Here is a 21333-nt window from a genome sequence, read left to right as displayed (position 1 = left end):
GGGCTCTCCAGCTGTGCCTGTGCTTCTGGGATCTCAGGGAAGGAAGGTGAGGGTCAGTCCCCCTCCATATTACCCACAATGGCTCCACAGGAAATAGAGTACTCGCCAAAATGTCCCGGGCTGTCAGTATCTCTGTTGCTCCAAACCAACCTTCCAAGATGCATTTTGGGAGGCTGGGAAAGAGGGTTTCTGGGTTTTCCATTAGACAATGTGGCAAGGGGTGCTAGCCAGTGTGGTCCTGGACTGGCAAGGACTCCCAGAGAATACTGGACTCTCAGAACATTCTGTCAGTTTATAACAACGTGCCCACCTGCTTCCCCGCAGCTCCAATCTTCCAAAGAGGACAACGGAATCCAACTCCATCAGGGAATTAAAGAGCCTTCGATTCCTTTTTGTGTCATTCCTGGCTTTCTCCCACAGAGTAGAAACAGAGGCCTCAAATCTGCTCTCACTGAGGATGCTCTCACTGCAAGAAGACCCCTGAGGGGTGAGTCCTGCTTGCGCAGCCTACTGCCCCATCTGCTGTAGGGAGGGGGGGTCCCTAGGGTTGTGGTGTGAACGCAGCTCCTCTATAGCAAAGTTTATGTTGTTCGTAGAGGCCTGTCTGCTTGTTTTTATCATCCATCTATTAAGCCACAGTCCTCAGAGTCAGGTACTGTCCCTTCTTTTTTGTTGCTAGTCACCAGCACAGGAACCGATCCATAGAAAACGCTTCAGAAACATTGCTGAACAAATAAATGGTCAACGATAGGCAGGCTTCTCATCAACACAGGACAGTACCCAGCATCATCCCTGGAGATAAAACCATTCAAACCCCAAATAGACACTTGAGGTGTGAGCCTTTGGGGTTAAAAGTATATAAATGCATGATTTTATCTAACTTTCCCCGTTTTTTTTGCAATGCTGGGGATTGAACCCAGGGCCTTGCACATGCTAGGCAAGCACTTTACCGCTGAGTTATATCCCCAGCCCATCACATGACTTTTTCAAATATAAAAAATAGATTTTCCTCCTTTACTGTCCCACTGCATGTGTGAACTATATCTTAGGAAACATCCAGAAGGAGCTGTGGTTTATTGGACCAAAAGGACACCAATTTCCTTGAAATAAGGAGTGAGTTTGAGGTATAATCACTAATTTCTACCAGTCTGTCTTTGGGACCCTAAATGAACCCATCTACAACCTAAGGCATGAATATCTATGGTGCGAATTATGTATTACATAAATCAGTGGTAATGAAGATGCGTTCCACATACATATTCATAAAGTCTTCAGTTAGCAAGAGGTCCCACCTGGAGGAGTCATTTATGTAATCCAGTATCAATTTATCCTTGTCTCATCCATTCAATAGAAAAGAGGTGTCTGCACACACACACACACACACACACACAAATAGATTGATTGCAGATTCTCTTCCTGATGGAGTGTCAGAATTCAAGGATCCAGACTGGAAACAATCATCTCTCTACAATCCACATGGTGGGCAGGGCCCTTCTCCGGCCTCCTCTTCTGCTTTTCTCCCCATTTGCCACAAACCAACTTTTTAACATTCATCGTGGACCTTCCCTGTGTCTTTGCACCTGCTGTTCCTTCTTCCTGCAATGACCTTCCCCATGTGGCCCACCTGGCAAACTCCTATTCATCCTTCAAGTCTCCCCAAAAGCACCCTCTGCATTCTGCTCTGTGCTTTTGTGGCCTATGCAGGCCACAGGGGTAGGATAGCATAGTGGTTAAGAATGGGCTCTAGTGTCAGAGTACCCAGGCCGAAACCCTGGTTCTGCCATTCCCTGTCTATATGACCTTGGGGAAATCACTTAAGGTCCTTATGTCTCCATTTTCATAGCAGTGAAATGGGGATAAATGAGGTCCTTCCTCATCTGGTACCAGTGTGATCAGAACACAGCAGCCATCATCTTACAGCGGGCTTGACATTGTACAGATATTCCTTCATGTTTCTCTTCTTTCCCGTTCACAATGAGGGTCTGGAAAAGCAGGCATTGTACCATCTTCCTCGTGTTACTGATCTTAGCACCTGTCCAAGTCACACACATCTGCTGCCCTCTTGGAAATGCAGTGCCTTTTTGACGGATTTGGAGAAAGAACCAAACAATATTCTGTGAAAGAACTCTAAATATGCAGACATCAGCTGGGGCTTCAGCAATTCTTGAAATCAAAGCAGGCTCCATCCCTAACATGAGGTTCTGGCTCTCGAAGGAGGTTCTTGCTTCAGGACCCACCCTGTCCCTGCTGTCTTGGACTCTTGGGATGCAACCCTTCTTTGAATTCTTCACCAAAATCTAACACAAAAAAAGTGTCACAGAGAAAAGTAGACTTTACTGAAGATTTTCTCCCCTGCAGATCAAATTTCAGTTTTCTACTCTACCAGTTTCTTGGGCTGCCCTGACAAATTACCACAAGCTGGGAGTTTTAAACATAATAAATGTATTCTGTCACTGTTCTGGCAACCAGAAGTCTGAAATCAAAGTGTGAGCAGTGCAGGGTTCCCTCTGAAGACTCTGGCAGAGAATCCTTCCTTTCTTCTTCCAGCTCTGGAGGCTCCAGGTGTGCCTTGGCTTGTGGCTCCGTCGCTTCACCGTCTGCCTCCACCTTCACATGGCCTTCCCCTCTGTGTGTCTATCTTCCCTCCCTCCCTTCCTGTGCTGGGGCTAGAGCCCAGGACCCTGTGCTGCATCCCCAGGTCTCTGTGTATCTCTTCTGAGGACACCGCTCATTTCATTTAGGGCCCAATAGATATCTAGGATGTCTTATTGCGAGATCCTTAATATAATGACCCATCTGCAAAGACCCTTTTTCCAAATAAGATCACAGTCACAGGTTCTGGAGCTTAGGATGGAGATATATCTATTCCAGGTCATCATTCGCCCACTAGATCTATAACTCCAAGCTCCATCCTCTTGTCCAACTCCACCCCTCCCCTCTCCCTGCAGCACTGGGCTGGCAGTGGGGAGGGAGCTTCCTCTTCTCTCTCTTCCTCATCCTTCTGTTTCTGCCTCTTCCACATTTGGGCACTTGGGTTTTTCCAAAGCCTCTTCGTTATTTTGTGATACTCTTGGGCTAGCCTTTTTTTTTTTTTTTTTTTTTTTTTTTTTTTGATACCAGGGATGAACTCAGGGGTGCTTAACCACTGAGCCACATCCCCAGCTCTTTTTATATTTTATTTAAACACAGGGTCTCACTGAGTTGCTTTAGGGTGTTGCTAAGTTGCTGAGACTGGCTTTGAACTTGCAATCCTTCTGCCAGGCTGGCTTCCTGATCTCCTCTGAGCACCAGCTTCCAGAGGGACATCCCTCAGCCTCTGGCAACTGGGTCCCCTTGGCTCCTGGCCTCCTTTTGGGGCTGGGGTTTCTTCGAGGCTGCTCAACTCCAGTTTTCTTCCACAGTTTCCTCTTAGTCACTGGGAAAGTCCCCTGGTGGAATGGTGGGAATACAGCTCCTCCCCCTCCCCTTCCATAAATCTCTAGGCTAGAAATAGGCACCAGGCTGTGGGTGCCTGGTTCTCACTGCGGGGTGAGTGACAGGGTAGGGTGACCCACAGGGGACATTTGACAATATCTGAAAACATTTTTCTTTCTTTTTTGGGGGGAGAGGTACTGAGGATTAAACCGGGGCAGGGACTCTATCACTGAGCTACCTCCCCAGCTCTTTTTAGTTTTTATTTTGAGACAGGGTCTGGCTAGGTTGCCCAGGCTGATCTGAAACTTGTGATCTTGCCTCAGAGTCACTGGGATTACAGGCATGCGCCACCATGCTGGGCTGGAGACACTTTTTATTGTCTCAACTGAGGGGTAGGCATATACTATTACTGTTTAGTGAGCAGAGAGACCAGGGATGCTGCTAAACACCCCACAATGCATGGGAAGGCCCCTATAATAAATGATTACTCAGTTCCAAATGGCAACAGTACTGTGGTTGAGTGACCCTGCTATATAGCTCTGTAGCTGCTGCCATACTCCAGGAGACCAATTCCACTCCCCCGTCACCCCAACTTTCTTCTTGTACTATACTCTGCTCCTGGAGCTATAGAGGGTGAGAGTTCAGTTACCATTCTGCTGGGGGCGGGGATTCCCACCTTGCAGGCATCCTCAATTTCTTGGCAGGTCTTCTGGGGAGGGTAGTAGCGAAGAAGGTAGCATGGGTGTCGGATACAAGCATTCACACCCCTGACTGCACCCTGGTAGCTCCCTCCCAAGGAACTCTGTCCACTGCTTTCACAAGGATGGAGCGAGATTCCAAGGATCAGGGTGGTCTCCTCTTGGGAAGTCTTGGCAAGGTTCCTTATCACCTGTCCATCTGAGTTGGAGTCTCATTCTCCAGTAGGAATTCTGAGACAACAGAAAATGTCCCATCCAATGCAGAGTGAGGTTCATTTGTTTGTTTGGAGTCTGCTTCCCTCTCTGGCCTGTAAACTCCTTGGAGGCAGAAGTGTGTCCATGACTTTGGAGTAAGAGACTGTGCAGTTTGGTGGCTGGTCCAGGGTGTGTGCACACATGCAGATATGGGTGTGGAAGTGCGGGTCCCCTCAGCCGTGAGTCCCCAGTGAGTGAGGATGAGGTCAGCTCACATTGGGGAAAAGAAAAGAGAGCTTCTTGAGTTAGCTGGGAGGCCAGGTTGGCTTTTACACAGGAGATGCCCCCAGGGCATAGACGGATAAAGGCTGTTTTGTTACTGTCATGGAACACCTGGAGAAAGAAGGGTTAAGTGAAACCTGTGAGTCTGCAGTCTGGCCAGAACACACAGCAGAGGAGCAAGGAGAGTTCAGGCAAAGCTTTATTAGTGCCGGAATGAAAGGCTTCGCTTTACATGGCTCCAAAGGGGCACAGCCATGAGCAGGGGAGGTGCCGCAGGAGGCGACCTCAGGCCAGAGTGTCTTTTCATGTGGTCAGTGGTCCAAAGAGAGGCCTTGTCACCCCATAGACCACGAGTGCTCTGTCATAGGGTTGTGTACTGTGCAAGCAGTGGTTCAAGCAACCGCAGGAGCGGGGTTGTGAGTGGGTAGGTGGTCCTTGCACCCTCAAGATTTGGGGGTTAGTAGGTGATGAGGGTGGTGACAATGACATTAATAACTCCCAAGGATTGAGCCCTTACATAGTGAGCCACACCTTGTGTTAGGGGCTTCCCCTACAAGCTCTCATTTGATCCTCAAAGTAGGACTATTGTTATCTCCATTTTGCACATGAAGTTTAGGCTGCACTAATACACAGCCAGTAGCCACACTGGCAATTTAAATTTGAGTAAAAGTAAATGAAATTAAAAATTCAACGCTGCATGGCTAGTGGCCAGTGGTCAATGAAACCATACATTTCTATAATGCAAAAAGCCCACGGGGCAGTGCTAGCTTACACAGATCTGCTCTACTGTCCAAGAGCACAATTCCCACAGGGAAGGTCTGGCACCCAAATGGTCATAAAGAACCAGGTCCTGGTGGAGGTTGCTGGGTGAATCTGGTAACCAGGGCTCCCAGATTTGGTTTTCACTCAGCTACTGATTTCTCAGAAGCTAAAAATGTTTGGTATCGTTGTTTCCCACGTAAAGAATGGAAAGTAGTAGGGCTTAATACTACTCTCACCCTACCTGGATACTGAACCAGTCATGGAGGCTTAAAAATGGGTGGAAATGGAGTTCACAGCACATTAGTTTTGAGTCAGTGTAGCCAAGACAAAGCTGAGGAGGACTTTAGCTTTTTATGGCTCCTTCCTTTACGGACTGCAGCAAGTTTCCTCTGTGCCACATCAGTGGATTACTCCTTCACTCAACAAACAGATGCTGAGCTCCAGCAAGTGCCAGGCACTGTTCCGGGTCCCAGAAACCATACCCGCCTTTCTTTTGTCTCCTGGGGTTGTTAGAACGGGTAATTTCTATAAATACAGGCGTCAGAATTGGGTTTAGGGATTTGAAGCTGCTCAGAGAAGAAGTGCTATTAGCTATCCAGTAACAAGGAGGAGCCCTTAAGACCGGTTCTGGGAAGACAATAGCCATCCAGAGGTCCCCTTGTCTACCAGGTAACTCGTTCCAGGCTCTCCAGCCGGCAGCAACAGGTACCAGGTCGCAGAGAGGCGGGGCGGGGCGGGGCGGGGCAGGGCGCGCGCTCAGTACCAGCTGCCGCCGCCAGAGGGCAGCCAGAGAGCGCGCCCGGGCGGCTGGGCCGAGCCCCCAGGTAAGTGTGGCTAAAGTGGGGCCGCCCCCCTTTCGGGGCCCAGCCTCTGAGCTCATGGGAGTGCGTTTGGCTCCGCGGCGGGGGCCGGAGGGGGCGCGCAGGAAGGCGCCCGAGTGGCGGCTGGGACCTGGGAGTTCTGTACGCCTGGGTTGGGGGCGAGCCCTAGGGGCCGCGGGGCGCGGGCAGGGCCGGAGCCCTGCTGCCCTGCCCGGCCGCGCCGGCCGATGGCCTCGCCCGAGCCTGGGGCTGCACCCAAGTTGCCCGGGACAGCACCTGGACCAGGCCTCCTGCACGCTTGGCTTGTGCACTTGCCCGCAACCTGTCCGGGGTCCTTGGTGGAGCAGATCATGCGCCCCTAGCTCGGGGTGACGGGCGAGGCGGGGACGGCCGAATGGGGGAGGGCGCGGGCGACTGCGGACGCCAGGCGGCGCTGGGGTGAGCGTTGCCGTAGAGGAGTCAACAAGTGCTGTGTTTACCCAGCGCCGGGCAGGCGCGCACGTGCGGCGGGAGGGGCCTCGGGGTCTTGGCGGCCTGCGGGGACCTGCGTGGGGATGACATGGCCCTGCCTCTCAGCGCTTGGCCTGGCTGAGGATGGCTACCGAACTCTCCAGATGATTGGCGTGGGGCTCCGTGGCGGTTCTGCGCGTCGGACGTTGCTTTTGCCCGTGATTAGGTGGTCGGGAGTGGTACTCCCAGGGCAGTTGGCGCCCAGTGTGTGCGAGTGCGCGATGAAGTATTTGTCTCTGGTGAGAGGATCCCACCGTGCGCCCTGCGCATCTCTTTCATCCCGACAGTCCTGCCCCTAGCTTGTTTTCCACTCCGGAAATCTATTTCCAGCAGTCAGGCTGAGGTTTGGGGGAAGTGTCTGAGTCCAAGCACGGCGTCTCTTTACTCGGGACGATGGCCCTGGGTTCGCACTGAGGCCAGGGCACCTGAGCAGTGGTGCAGAAACCTCCTTTCTTGGACTGTAGAGAGCGCTGTGTTGAGAAGTCCTGGGTTGTTGACTCCTGCCTGTCTGCTCAGATGGCAGAGCGACCTGATGATTATCCACCTGGTGGTCTGTCACACCCCCAGGGGTTGCTGAAGTTGGAAACCTGCCCTCCCTGAGATCAAAGCTAGGGGGGTTCAGGTGAATGGTCAGTGTCACCCTCCGTCTGCAAAAAACCTTTGATCCTCCTAGCAGTCTCAGGGGAGGAGGAATGAAAAGATATCCTTAGAGACCCTGGTGAGAGCATTGGACGGGCTAGCACTGCAATCCAGGCTCCGCCCAGCCTGCTCCCATACCTGGAGAGATAGCACCCTCACCTGCGTGTCCAGGCCCTCCATCCCCCTGCCTCTGACGTCCACTTGACTTCTCATGGAAAAAAAGAAAACCATGCGCCTGAGCAATAAACTCTGCCTCCTCTTTTCTCACTGTCACATTTTCCCGACAAGTGCTCTGCACCTGCGCCTCCTTCCCTCCACCCTTCCCTTAATCCTCTGCAGCCTGGCTGCTGGCCCTGCCACTTTGCTGAAACTGCTAAACCGCTTTCCTGAAAGTAATCTTGTTTCCAAATACTGCTTTTTGTGGGCCCTCCATCCTCCTGTCCCCTGGGAAGCTGACCCCTGTATGCCTGTGTCCTCTTTGCAGCCTTCTCTGCTGTCATTTCTGGGTAGTTTTTCTCCTACCCAGGCATGGTTCTTTGTTCTTCATTGTTCTTTTTCCTTTTCTGAACCCTCTTACCTCTTTTCTGGGACCGTTTTCCAGGCCCTGTGTATGGGGCTGTCTGCAGGAGTCCTCGAGGAACACCCCCTCTGAGGTCCACCCCTGTTCTGTTGGGCTCTAGTGGGATGCCCCTGGGCCACCACAAACTCAGCACATCCAAGTCTGGACTCTTCCTCTCAGGCAGTGTCCTCTCTCACTTGTTATCTGTGGGTTCCCCCCTCTGTCATGCCACGCTTGTCTCTAAAGTGCCTTTGACTCTCCCTCTCCTTTGTGACCCACTCTTCCAGTCCTGGAACATCTTAGGCCAGAGTTCAGAAGTTTCTTGACTGGCCTCTCTGTTGCCAGCCCCATGCAGCGTGTCACCTCTAAAATGATGTTCCTTTTACCTTGTCACTTGCCCCCTCGCTTGAGAAGGCCCAGGATTTCTTCGGTTTTAGACCTCAGCTCCTCTCTCAGTCATGTGGCCTCAGTCTCAAACTGTTTCCAGTTACCTCTCTACCTGTTGTTGCCTTCTTGGCTCTACCCTGTAGTACTTGGCTCAGATGCTGTTTCTTTGCAAAGCTTGATTCTCCCCACCTCCCTCCTGCTGCACTGGGACCCCATTCCTGGCCCTGTGCCCTCCAGCCATGGCTGTCTGCATCTGTCTGCTGATTCACCACCCCTCCTGTCCCTGATGGAAGCCTGTTCCCTTTCTCCCTGAATTCCTAGGTCCCAGCACCCTGTGGATGCTTGATAAAGGCATTCCCACCTCCAAACCACCAATAACACCTCCTACCATCCTTCAGCGTCCAGTTCAATCTCCATCTCCCTCCAAGACTGCTCATTCTTCCAGATTCCAGTCAGTCTCCACTTGCTGGGCTCACTGATGGGCTGGTTACAGGTTTCACCACACAATTCAATACTTTGTTCTCTGCTGTTAGCCTCCCATTGTGTTGGGTAGGGACACTGAGACATGCCTCTCCGGCTCTTAACCATAGCAGCTATTTATTGAGTGACTTGTTCTGTGTCCTGTGTTGAGCAGTGTGTTAATCAGCCTGAACAGTCCCTTGTTTTGTGTCGTCCTTGCACCACTAAGAGAGTAGGCATTAGGCTTAATCTGATTTTCTCTGCCTTTTTTTTTTTTTTTTTTTTTTTTGCGGCACTGAGGAATGAACCCAGGGCCTCACACAGGCTACTTAAGAGTTCTGCCAGGAGCCTCAACCCCAGCCCTTTAGCATTAGGATCATTGTGCTCATCCTGCCCTTGAGGATGCAAATGTGGAAAGGACCAGGGACATGCGGGAATCACACAGTTGGCAGGGGTAGAGTGGAGGTTGAAACTTGATTCTGTCTTTTTTTTTTAGACTCTTTTGAGACTGTTTTGAGATAGGGTGATTTTGTTTGTCCAGAACACATATATGGTCCACACCTTCAGTGCCCTCTCAGCACCTGGCCTGCTTGTGCAGGATGTTCTGGTGGCTCAGTTTGTTGGTTGCTTGGGACTCTGCTGGACTCCAGGAAAGGACATAGTAACAGACAGATGATTAGGTAGGACCAGTGACTCAGGGAGACTGACATCCCCAGGAGGTCTTGGAAAGGAGCTGTTTCTGGTATCCGTTTAAATAAGAATTGTGGAATAAAGGGAGAGCCTCGCAAGGGCCCTGGGTCAGTTCTGTCCCCTAAGGCACCTTTAAATGCCTTCTTTGGCAAACAAAACTAACCCTCCACCCCAGAAGGCCTTCAACTAAGTTTCTTTAGGAGACGTCCTTCCTTTCTCCCACAGGTCACTGTCATATGAAAATGAGCTCCTGCTGTGAAATCCCGTTACCATGACAACTAGTAGTGTGAGTCCTAAGTCTCTTGCTCCTAGGTCTCTGCACTGTACGCTTCAAGGGGCTTTTTCAATCTTTGTCGCTTAAAAAAAAAAAAAAAAAAATTGCTCCTCTTTGCTTTCCTTTTGCATAGACACTAAAACAAAAGAAAAAAGAATTTTTTTCCAGGCAGTGATTCCGGGATATTGTTGGTGCCCTAGCAGGTTGTCACCAGGCTCCTGGCCCACCATTAATATGCCCCTGAAATGATGACTGTGGTTTAGGTGACATTTTGAGTGCCCTGGTGCCCTGTGGTAAAGGACAGCATTTTGGATGCTGGAGAGAAAGAGGGACCAGGAGGCACCTGTGCAGCAGGATGCTTACTGGTGCAGCCCAGCTCCAGGTGGAGGTGCCGTAGGTGCCTGTCTTCAGTTGCTGTCTCCTCCTGTCTGACGTCTTTGCTCACAGACATCCTGGCAGGAACCACCCCAAGCAGGGTAGTACCTCTGAGGTGTTAAGGACAGGGTGCCTTTGGCAGTGTCAGAGCTGCCGATGCTGACCAAGTGCTCAGGTGCTGACACTTCTCTTATTTAATCCTCAATGAAGTGGAATTAGAAGTACTATGATTGCAGCTAAGTTGCTAGAGAGCTCACCTTGCACATGTGAAGCCTTGGGCCTATACTCCCAGCAACCTGGGAGACTGAGGCAGGAGGATCCTGAGTTTGAGGCCAGCCACAGCAATTTAGTGAGACCCTCAGTAACTTAGCAAGACCCTGTCTCAAAATTAAAAATATACGTATAAAGGACCAGGATGGAGCTCAGTGGTAAAATGCCTGTTGTTTCAATCTCCAGAATCAAAATAAAAGGAAGAAGTACTATATTGTTCCCATGTTACAGGCAGGGAAAATGATGCATAGAGAGGTTGAGTGTTTCTCAAAAGACATACAACAAGGACGTGAAGGGGTGAGGCTGTAATCCTAAGTCAGACTCCCATAGCCAGTAGTCTGCTTGGCACTATTTGGATAATGGAAGAATTTGTTTCAAGAATAAATGGGTGTGCTGGGGTGGTGGCACATGCTTGTGGTCCCAGGGACTTGGGAGACTGAGGCAGGAGGATGGCAAGTTCAAGGACAACGTGGTCAATTTAGCAAGACCCTCAGTAACTTAGCAAGACTCTCTCAAAATAAAAAAATAAAAAGGGCTGGGGATGTAGCTCAATGGTAAAGTATCCCTGGGTTCAATCCCCAGCACTGCAAAAAAAAAAAAAAAAAGCAAAACAAAACATCAAAACCAAAACCAAAACCAAACAAAAAACAAATGAACCAAAAATGGATTGATTTTCGGTGTTTTATGAGTATCTTTCAATGGGCAATAGGCTGCAGGGAAAGGCACGAATTAGAACATTCATAGTAGCACTATTTGTAACAACCAATAAAACCGGAAATCACCCAGTGTCTGTCAGTAGTAGAATGAATGCATAAATTGGGATTCATGCAAACTGTGGAACCCTACCACACTGAGAATGAACAGCCTACACTCACCCACGACAACACGATGAATCCCACAAGCAGAATACTGAGCGAAAGGAACCAGATGCAAAAGAGCACTTATTGTATGATTCCATGTAAAAGAGCACTTATTGTATGATTCCATGTAAAGGAGCACTTATTGTATGATTTCGTTTTTATGTGAAGTTTAAAAAAGGCAAAACAGATCTAAGGTGTTGGGAGTCAGGCAGTAGAATTAGGGAGGCATGAGGAAGGCTGTGGGAGGCTGGTCATGTATGTTTTGTTCTGTGTTAGAGATGATATCTTGTTGGGTGTGGTGGAACACGCCTATAATCCCAGCAACTTGGGAGGCTGAGGCAGGAGGATCGCAAGTTTGAGGCCAGCCTCAGCAACTTAGCAAGACCTGTCTCAAATAAAATATAAAAAAGGGCTGGGGATGTGGCTCAGTGGTGGAGCACCCTGGTTCAATCCCCAGGACTGAAAACAATCAAACATAGCCTGGACTGTGTTGCCCAGGCTGGCCCTGAACTCCTGGCCCCAAGCCATCCTCCTGCCTCAGCTCCTCAGCTTCCCCAGTTCGTGGAACTTCAGGCCTGTGCCACTGTTGGCTGTTTTTTTTTTTTTTTTTTTAATCTAGGTGTTGGTCACATAGATGTGTTCATATTGTCAGAATTCATCAATTTTTATGTGTCCTCTATTTATTACACATGAATAAAATGTACCATAATAGCAAAAAAGGCAGCAGTGACCCTAAACCCTTGTGAATACAAGAGGAAATAGGAGGCCGCACCTTTGACTTCACTGTACCTGGAACCTTGGATTTATCATGATGGGTGGGAGGTGACGTGAGGGTGTGCACCCACCTTCTAGAGCGGGTGTGGTTGGGATGTGGGATTAGAGCCAGGGTCAGCTCTAGTTTCGTCCTGTCTTTTCTATCCCACTGGCTTTGTAGGGAGCCTGGGTGGTTAGCAGGTGACTGGGGGGCTGCGCCCAGTCCCCATGCAGCCTTGGCCTGCTCCCTGGATGCCCTGGGGGTAAATGAGGGGAAGTGTTCGCTTCCTGCTGGTTGCCGGAGTCAGGCTGTCCTGGAGGAGCTGCAGAATGTGGGTGGTGCCGCAGCCCAGCCTCGGCCTTGCAGCAGCAGCCCCAGCCTGCAAACACCAGCATTTCAAGGACTGCGCCGCCTGTAAAGTAGCGGCGCTGGCGCTGAGAGCGACTCCGCCATTCACACGGCAGTTATGTGCTGCTAAAAATACCCAAGCGCCTTATGTAAGTCCACAGTTCTGTAGTTGGCACCTTACGTAAAAGCACTTCTTATACCCAAGACAATCAGTCGCACGCCGCTGTGACCACTGTGGGCAGCACGAAGTTGGTGGTGGGTTTGCCTAGCGAGAGGTGAACACCCTTGGAGAGCGCCCCCTGCCGGACTCACGCAGCTGCGCTCCTGCCTCATTTCCATGTTGGTGCGATCTCATCTTTGGGTCTGGCCCATCCCAGTAGTCAGGATTTGTAAAGTTTCCCCTTGCTTAGCCCCCTTCCCCCGTTCACTGCCGGCATATCCTCTGGCACACCAAGATGCAGCATTTTGGAGTTGGAAGAACTTCCTGCCCCGTTCAAGGGTCCTATCCATCAGAAGCCAGGATGGGTGACCAGGAGACCATTTGGTTTGAGCTTGAATGCTGCTGCCAGTGATGGGGACAGCAGCTCTCATTATTAGATGGTAATTTGAATAATGAGGAAAAACTATGGGGCAAAACCAAGGTACAAAAAAAGAAGGTAGACCAAAGTGTTGGGCAGAAACCAAAAAGAGAAACTTGATAGTGATCTGATGGATAAATCCATGGGCTATGAGGCTAGGAAAGGAGCATCACAGTGACCCAATTGGGCAGGGCCTGTCAAAATAAAAAGGGTGACTGCCTTACAGCATAGTTATTCTACCACTCGGGATCTACCCTAAAGAAACTGGCATATGTGAGGGGTTAGCTCAGTGGTAGAACATTCTTAGCATGCGTGAAGCTCTAGGTTCAATCTTTAGCACCAATACCCCCCCAAAACAAACAAACAAACAAACAAAAAAACACCACTCTGGTAGCTGTGCACAGGTGGCAGATTCTAGAACAGGCTCTGTGCAGTTTGCAGTGGTGAAAATGGTACAGTTTGCATGTCTGCTGGTGGTGTGGAGGGAGAACTTCAGGAACCCATATTTTCAAATGTTAGAATACCATGCAACTTTGAAAAAGGCTTAGATCTTTATATAACAACATGGTTGAATCTCTAAGATTGTAAAGTGAAAAGAGCAAGTTGCAAACTGATAAATGCAGTATATTTTTAATAATAATATATAATAGGGGCTGGGGAAATAGCTCAATAATACAGCTTTTGAGTCTGTCCCTTTAGTGCCATCACAAATAAAATTTCTCCCCATCATGCCCCATTCCTCCAGGCCTCTTTCAGGGGTTTCTTGCTGGGTCTTTGGTAACATGGGTCACACATCAAGGACTCTGTCCTGTGCCAGGCTCCCCCTTCTTCTGGAAATTGTGTAGTGGGCTGGGATGTAGCTCAGTGGTAGAGCACTTGCCTAACATGTGTGAGGCCCTGGTTGGATCCCCAGCACCATTACAAAAATTTTCTTTAGATCACACTGTGGAAAGGATTTTATAACCTGTGTTTTATTTACTCTTACTTTTCTATAAAAGTACTGATTGGGGACTGGGGTTGTGGCTCAGTGGTAGAGCGCTTGCCTGACATGTGTGAGGCCCTGGGTTCAATCTTCAGTACCACATATATAAAATAAAGGTCCATGGACAACCAAAAAAAATTTTTTTTAAAGTATTGATTGACATATGTAACAAATATTTCCCCCTCAGTTTTGTCTTTTTCTTTTATTATTATTATTACTATTATTATTATTAACATAGAGAAGTTTTAAATGTTTATGGATTGAATGTTTCCCCTCCCCCAATCCAGAGGCCGAAGCCCTAGTGTGGGTTACTCGGAGTAAGGAAGTAATTAGGGTTAAAAGGGGTCATAAAGGTAGGGCCCTGATCAGTAGGATTAGTGTCCTTATAAGAAGGGGCAGCAGACAGCTCTCTTTCTATCCCTGCCAAGGAAAGGCCATGCGAGGACATGGGGAGAAGGCAGCAGTCTGCCAGTCAGGAAGAGAGCCCTCACCAGGAACCGAATCAGCTGGCTCCTTGACCTTGGACTTAGCAGCTGCAGACCTAGGAGAAATAGAATAGCTGTGGAGTAAGCCACCAGCCTACAGTACTTGGTTAGAGCGTCCCGAACTGACCAACACGTGCTGTTCAATCTCTCAGTTCTTTCATTTTATGATTTCTTCCTTTGCTTTTGAGTTTGAAAGGCCTTCCCTACCCCAAGGTCAGATGTATATTCACCTGTATTTTCTTTTTTGGTTTCAGTCTTTCTATTGTCCTCTATGTTCAATTCTAATCCAGTTTAAATTTATTTTGGTTTAGGATGCAAGGTAAGCCCCTGGTTTGTACAAATTGTCAACCAGTTCTTTCTGTTTACGTTCTTTCCCCAATAACTATGTTTTGAATTTAATTTTTTTTTTGGTTTAGTTTAAGTTTTTGAATATGCATGACAGGCCTAGTATCCATTATCCTAAATGCTTGGACCAAGAAGAGTTTGGGATTTGGGATGTTTTTGGATTCTGAAATATTTGTAAATACATAATAAAGCATCTTGGGGGTGGGATCCAAGCCTAAATATAAATTTATTTCTATCTCATATACACCTCATACGCATACTCTGAAGGTAATTTTATGCACAAAGCAAGTTTCATAGTATGGAATTTTCTGCTTGTGGTATCATATCAGCACTCAAAAAGTTTTGGGTTTTGGAGCATTTTAGATTTTGGATTTTCAGATTGAGAATGTTCAGTTTATACCATTGTCTTGTTCAACAGCCAGAAGGTACAGAAGAGGAACAGTGAGAACCTCCTCCTCCCCAATCTCAGCCTCCCAGCTCCACTAGGGGATTTTTAGGGATCCTTCCTCTTTCCTCCAACTGACTTGAAATGTCAGCTTTATTAGAGTGTGCAAACATGTTGGTTTCCAGCTTTCTGTTTTTTCATTAGTCTGTCTCTTTTCCCTTCACTGTTATATTTTTTTGTTATGACTTTATGTATTTTGATGTCTGGCCGTGCAAATTTGGTTTCTGGCTTTCCTTGGTGATGCTTCCCTCTTTATTCATTCTTCTGCATGAAGGTTATAGTCATTCCATTGCTTTTTTTCTATAAATACCATCAAAACCTCATTAAACTTATAACATAATAAATAGATTGAGTTTTCCTATTCAGAAGTATGGACCATCCTGTATTCCTTCATGTCTTGTTTTTGTTTTGTTTTGTTTTGTTTTTTGGTACTGGGTATTGAACTCAGGGCACTTGACGAGAGCCACATCCCCAGCTCTATTTTGTATTTTATTTAGAGACAGGGTCTCACTGAGTTACTTAGCGCCTTGCTTTTTGCTTAGACTGGCTTTGAACTTGCAATCCTCCCGCTTTAGCCTCTGGGATTATAGGTATGAGCCACCAATTCCAGCCTCATGTCTTGTTTTCTGTCATATCTCCTTTTATAGCACCCAGTAGGGTTTCATGTTTCTTTTTTTTTTTTTTTATGGAAAATGTGCATTTTTTGTTAGGTTTGTTTCTAGGTGTTTTCCTAGGTGTTTCGTATGTATGCGTTTTTTAAAATTTTTTAGCTGTAAATGGACACAATGCCTTTATATTTTATTTATTTATTTTTATGTGGTGCTGAGGATCCAACTCAGTGCCTCACCTGTGCCAGTGCTCCACCATCGAGCCACAACTCCAGTCCTGTTTTGTGTTGTTTCATGCTGTTGGGAATATAATGTTTTCCCCTAATTTTCTTTCTTTTCTTTTCCCTTTCTCTCTCTCTCTCTCTTTCTCTCTCCCTCTTTTTCTTTCTTTCTTTCATGCTGGGGATGGAACCCAGGGCTTTAAGCATGCTAGGCCAAGTGTTCCAACATTGAGCTGTACCACCACGCCGTCATTTTCTTTGTAATTGAATATTGTTGGAATATAAGAAAGTTTTCTATATGTATACATATGCATATATATGTTTTATATACATATATATGCATATATACATATATACATAACTTTCTTTTATTTTTATATAAAAATTTCATATAAATATATAGATAATATTTTCATATATATGTATATATGTTTACATGTTTGTTTGAGGCTCACTGTGTTGCCCAGGCTGGTCTCAAACTCCTGGACTCAGTTAATCCGCCCACCTTAGCCTCCCAAGTAGCTGTGCTCCTCTGTCTTAGCTGAAGATTGATAAATTTGTAATTATGAAATATACATATTAAGAGCATATAAAACAGCCTGGCGTGGTGGCACACACCTGTAATGCCAACAACTCGGGAGGCTGCGTAAAGCAGGAGGACTTCAAGTTCAAAGCCACCTTCAGCAACTTAGTGAGGTCCTAAGCAGCTTATCAAGACCCTGTCTCAAAATAAAACCTAAAAAGGGCTAGGGATGTGACTCAGTGGTTAAGCAACCTGGGTTCAATCCCTGGTCCCCTGCCCCGAGGAAAAAGAATATATAAAACATATATGAATAGTTTAAGAAGACTAATAAAGCAGTCATTTGCCCAGCTTACTTAAGAGAGCACCTGCTAACCCTTTAAAACTTGATTTTATACCTCTCCTTAAAAGGATCTTTTCCCCTTCCTATCCTCAGGGGAAATGCTCACCTCAATTTCATTATAATTATTAATGTGTTGTTCTTTATAGCCTTACAACACAGACTTATATCCTTAATTGATTGTTTGATTTTGCATGCATTTGAACTTATATAAATGGAATTGTACTGTGTTTCAAGTTTTTAATAGCTCCATTGGTAAGCATGTGTGTTCATTTTTTTTTTTTTTTTAGTTGTAGCTGGACATGATACTTTTATTTTATTTTTTTATTTATAAGTGGTGCTGAGGATTGAACCCAGTGCCTCACGTATGCTAGGCTAGCGCTTCACCTCTGAGCCACAACCTCAACCCGCACGTGTGCTCTTGAGACTCATCCTCTTGTTGAATGTTTCTGGAGTCCATTTTTTACTGCCTTGTGTAAAGATGCCTGATTTATCCCTTCTCTTGTTGGTGGGCATTTGGATTGTTTCTGCTTTTCTCTCCTGTTACCAACATCCTTTCCAGGTGTAGGTTCTCCAGGCTGTCTACCTAGGAGTGGAATTATAAGGGGACAGGCTGTGTGCATCTTCATCTCCTGTCTGTCCCCAAAGTCCGGAGCACTGTGTTCCTCCAGTCAAGGGTCACGGTACTTGTTGCCCCACGTCCTCGCTGGCACTTAGTTTCATCCACACTTCTAATTTATGCCAACCTGGCCTGTGTGAACCAATGGCTCATTGTGATTTAAATTGGCATGTCACGATTATTATTGAGGCTGAGTGTGTTTATGGGCTATTTGTGTGTTCTCATTTACATGTCTTATACTTTTCTTTGCCCGCTTTTTTCCTTATTAGATTGTTATTGATTCCTAGGAGATCTTAATGCATTCACATTGTGGTACTAAACCAGCGCCTATTATGTGTTGCAAATACTTCTCTCAGTATGTGGCTTGCCTTTTCACCATCTTAAAAGCATCTTTTGATGAACAAAACAGTCAGATACTTCAGCAATCTTGCCACTAACTAAAATTCAATATTTGTTTATGATTATTTTCTGGTAAAATGTGCATACAATGAAATGCACAAATCTTACATGTTCCTTCCAGTGAGCTCAGATAAATGCATAGACCTGGGTGACCCAGACCCCCATGAAGATAGAGAACATAACCATGAGCTCAGAAAGTTCCTTCGTGACCCTTCCTGGTCAATCCCCATCCAACTCCCCCAGAAACAGCCTCTATTTTGATTCCTTTTCCATTGTAGGTTAATTTGCCTGAACTAGAATTTCATTTAAATGGAATCATACAATATGTGCCCTTTTGTGAAAGGCTTCTCACTTGACTAAATGTTTTTGAGATTATCAGTATTGGCTTCCTTTTTATTGCTTTATGGTATTTCTTTGTATGAAGACGTGCGACTTGCTCATCCAATCACCTGTTGATGGATGCCTGAGTTGTTTTTAGTTTTTTTCTTTTAATTTTTTTAGATGTTTATAGACTTTTATTTTATTCATTTATTTATACGTGGTGCTGAGAATTGAACCCAGGGCCTCACACATGCTAGGCAAGCACTCTACCACTGAACCACAACCCCAGCCCTGTTTTTGAGTTATAAATGGAGTGGCTATAAATCTCATGTTGTCATATTTTTAATTCCTTTTATAGATATTATTTCTTTTACATGATTTAATTTTCTTAGAATTGCTGGGTCCTAGGCTAAGTGTAAGTTTATCTTTTTTAAATTGAAGCACAACATCCATTCAGAAAGCTGCACACATCCGAAGTGTACTGCCTGTCTTGCTTTTACAAAGCTGAGTTTTTACATGACCCCATTAGTTTCTTCATTTTGCTTTGTTTTGGTGCTGGGAATCAAGCCCAGGGCTTCATGCATGCTAAGCATGCACTGTACCCACTGAGCTATAGCCTCAGCCCCATGACCCCATTTGAACAGTTGGATTCCTGGGCTGACAAAGTGAACTCTTAAACAGGCAGTCACTTTTGATCACTTTAAAACTAATTTTAAAAGCTCGCCGCAGGCTGGGAGTGTAGCTTAGTGGTAGAGCACTTGCCTAACTTTTACTAGGCCCTGAGTTCAATCACCCTCCACTGGGAAAAAAAAAAAAAAAAGTTTGTAGCAAACTACTTCCAACATTGGGCTTGGTGAGCTGCTTTTTTTTTTTTTTTTTTTCCCCTCTCCTTACTTTAAATTAAATTTCCAGTTTGAAACAATTTTCTGTCAGTCCCCAGTGAAAAGCTAATGGAGAACACTGGCTTAATTTAGAAGGTGAAATGTCGAAATGTGTGTTATTTTCTGGACTTAATTTCTGGAACCCGGGTTCATGCCTCCCTCTTGCCCCTTGATATAGTGCAGAGAGGGATTAGGTGAGGGGGTGTTTGGTGCAGTGATCAGAAAACAAGGGTTCCATCCAAAGTTCTTTCATGCCATTCCTCAGGGACTGTTTGCTTAAAAAGACTCACATCTAAATTGTTCTGCCCCAAGTGGGACCTCATCTGAAAATGAAAAGGGAAATGAATTCTCTTCTGGTTTCTTTTTTAAATGTTATCGAATCACACAGATTAGTGACAGAAAAAGACCCAGTTTCCACTGGTCTCTGAATTGTCACAGTACTTGTCCTTGTTAATGTCAGCGTCTGGGAGCATTTGATCAGAGGAAGGTGCCACCATGAAGCTGACCAAGAAAAGGTCAGAGGTGAATGTGAAATGATCTCTAAGCCCACATGGTAAGAACTGGTCCCGGCTGTGGCCCGGAGCCCACTGGGTTGCCCATGTTTCCCCACATCTCGCTTCTTCCCTCCCCACCGCTGTGGCCCTTTTTGGATCCCAGAGTGACCTTTCTCCACCTGCCATTTCCAGTTCTGCTGCAGGGTTTCCTAATTTCCAGAAGCCACTCCTCTGGAGTACCATGACCTTGACTTAGACACAAAGACCTCCCACTTTCTGGGTTTATTCTGACCTTGCACTTTTAACTTGAGCCAAGCAGACAAGGCATGGTGCAGGGAGCAGTGGTACACACCTGGAATCCCAAGTGATTCAGGAGGCTGCAACAGGAGGATGCTAGTTCAAGGTCAGCCTGGCAACTCAGCAAGGCCCTGTCTCAAAATTTAAAAAATAAAAAGGGCTGGGGATGTAGCTCAGTGGTGCAATTCCCAGTATGGTGACAACAACAACAACAACAACAAAAAGAAAGAAAGGAAAGGAAAAAAAACAGGGGGGGAAAAAAAGAAAAGGCTTGATTCTTTGCCTTTGAATGTCTGTCCTAGTCTATTTGGGCTGCTCGAGTAAAATATTATAAATTCGTTGCCTTTGTTTGTGTGTGTGGGGGGGTGGTTTCCAGGGATTGAACTTATGAACACTTGACCACTGAGCCACGTCCCCAGCCCTGTTTTGTATTTTATTTAGAGACAGGGTCTCGCTGAGTTGCTTAGGGCCTTGATTTTGCTGAGGCTGGCTTTGAACTCTCGATCCTCCTGACTCAGCCTCCCCAGCTGCTGGGGCAAATTCGGTGGCTTATTAACAACAGAAATTTACTTCTCACAATCCTGGAGGCTGGGAAGTTCAAGATTAAGGAGTAGGCAGGTTCAGTGACTGGTGAGGCCTCACTTCCTGGTTCCTAGAAGGTGCCTTCTCACTGTGTTCTCATAGGCCTCTGAGCTTCCTTGGACCTTTTTTGTTTATTTTTTGCGGTGCTGGGATTGAACCAGGGCCTTGCACATGCTAGGCAACAGCTCTACCACTGGGCTACACCTCCCACCCCAACATTCCCTCCCTCTGGTCTCTTCTATAAGGACATTAATCTCCTTCACCGAGGCCCCTCCCTTATTACTTAATCACCTGCCAAAGGCCCCACTTCCCGACACTATCGCCTTAGGGGTTAAGATTTCAAAACAAATTTGGTGGGACGAACATTCAGATCCTGATCGTCTGTCTGCCTTTCTCAGGTTCTACTGAGGAGGTAACTACTTTGAGTTTCTCATTTTTTCTGAGCTGAAGTGGTGCACAGGCCGAGGGTGCCCAGGTTGCTTTTGTAGGTTAAGCACCAGCTGAGGACACCATGTGGACGAGAGTTTTGATTTGTATGACTTAGGTCTATTTTCTGGCAAATGGATGTGAAATGTCCTGTTTTAGCCTTATCAGTTTATCAGAGTTTCTAAGCATCTCCACACAGGGACACCTCTTCTGATTCACAAAGGATTCCTGTGCGCTGGGCTGGCCTCAGGTTGCCATTGTTGGATTCTTGCACCATAGACAGAGTAGGTCACCCTTGACAGGGTGATTGGGAACTAATTTAGCAAAGGGGGAAACTTGGGAGTGAAAAGACCCTATGTGGAGAAGAAGTGGCCTTTGTAAATTGAATTTCCATCCAGCTCATGCTCTGAGGTCAGGATAGAAAGGACAGGTCAAGGGGACAGCCAGTACTCAACCATGGGCTGACACCACTTTTTCTGATGTTGAGAGTGTG

At 46.7% G+C, this 21333-nt stretch overlaps 1 protein-coding gene and 1 long non-coding RNA gene across 5 annotated transcripts in view; one reads left to right on the top strand and one right to left on the bottom strand.

Annotated features, from left to right (window-relative positions):
- RPH3AL (rabphilin 3A like (without C2 domains)) overlaps positions 1 to 21333 on the top strand; it is a 259447-nt gene that overhangs the window by 104520 nt on the left and 133594 nt on the right. The window contains exon 1 of one of the 4 annotated variants that reach the window (XM_079130957.1): positions 6137 to 6175. The exons of 1 other annotated variant lie outside the window; for it this stretch is intronic. The gene's annotated coding sequence lies outside the window, so the exon portion shown is untranslated. Of the gene's footprint in view, positions 1 to 6136; positions 6176 to 6715; positions 6922 to 21333 lie in introns of those variants that run through there. 2 more of the 4 variants (XM_079130958.1, XM_079130961.1) reach the window with 2 other exon arrangements.
- LOC306656136 overlaps positions 1 to 21333 on the bottom strand; it is a 96501-nt gene that overhangs the window by 68038 nt on the left and 7130 nt on the right. The gene's annotated exons all lie outside the window — the stretch shown is intronic.

Source organism: Sciurus vulgaris (assembly GCF_902686455.1).
Source record: "Sciurus vulgaris genome assembly, chromosome: 3".
Lineage (NCBI taxonomy): Eukaryota > Metazoa > Chordata > Mammalia > Rodentia > Sciuridae > Sciurus > Sciurus vulgaris.
This window is presented reverse-complemented; position numbering and strand designations above follow the sequence as displayed.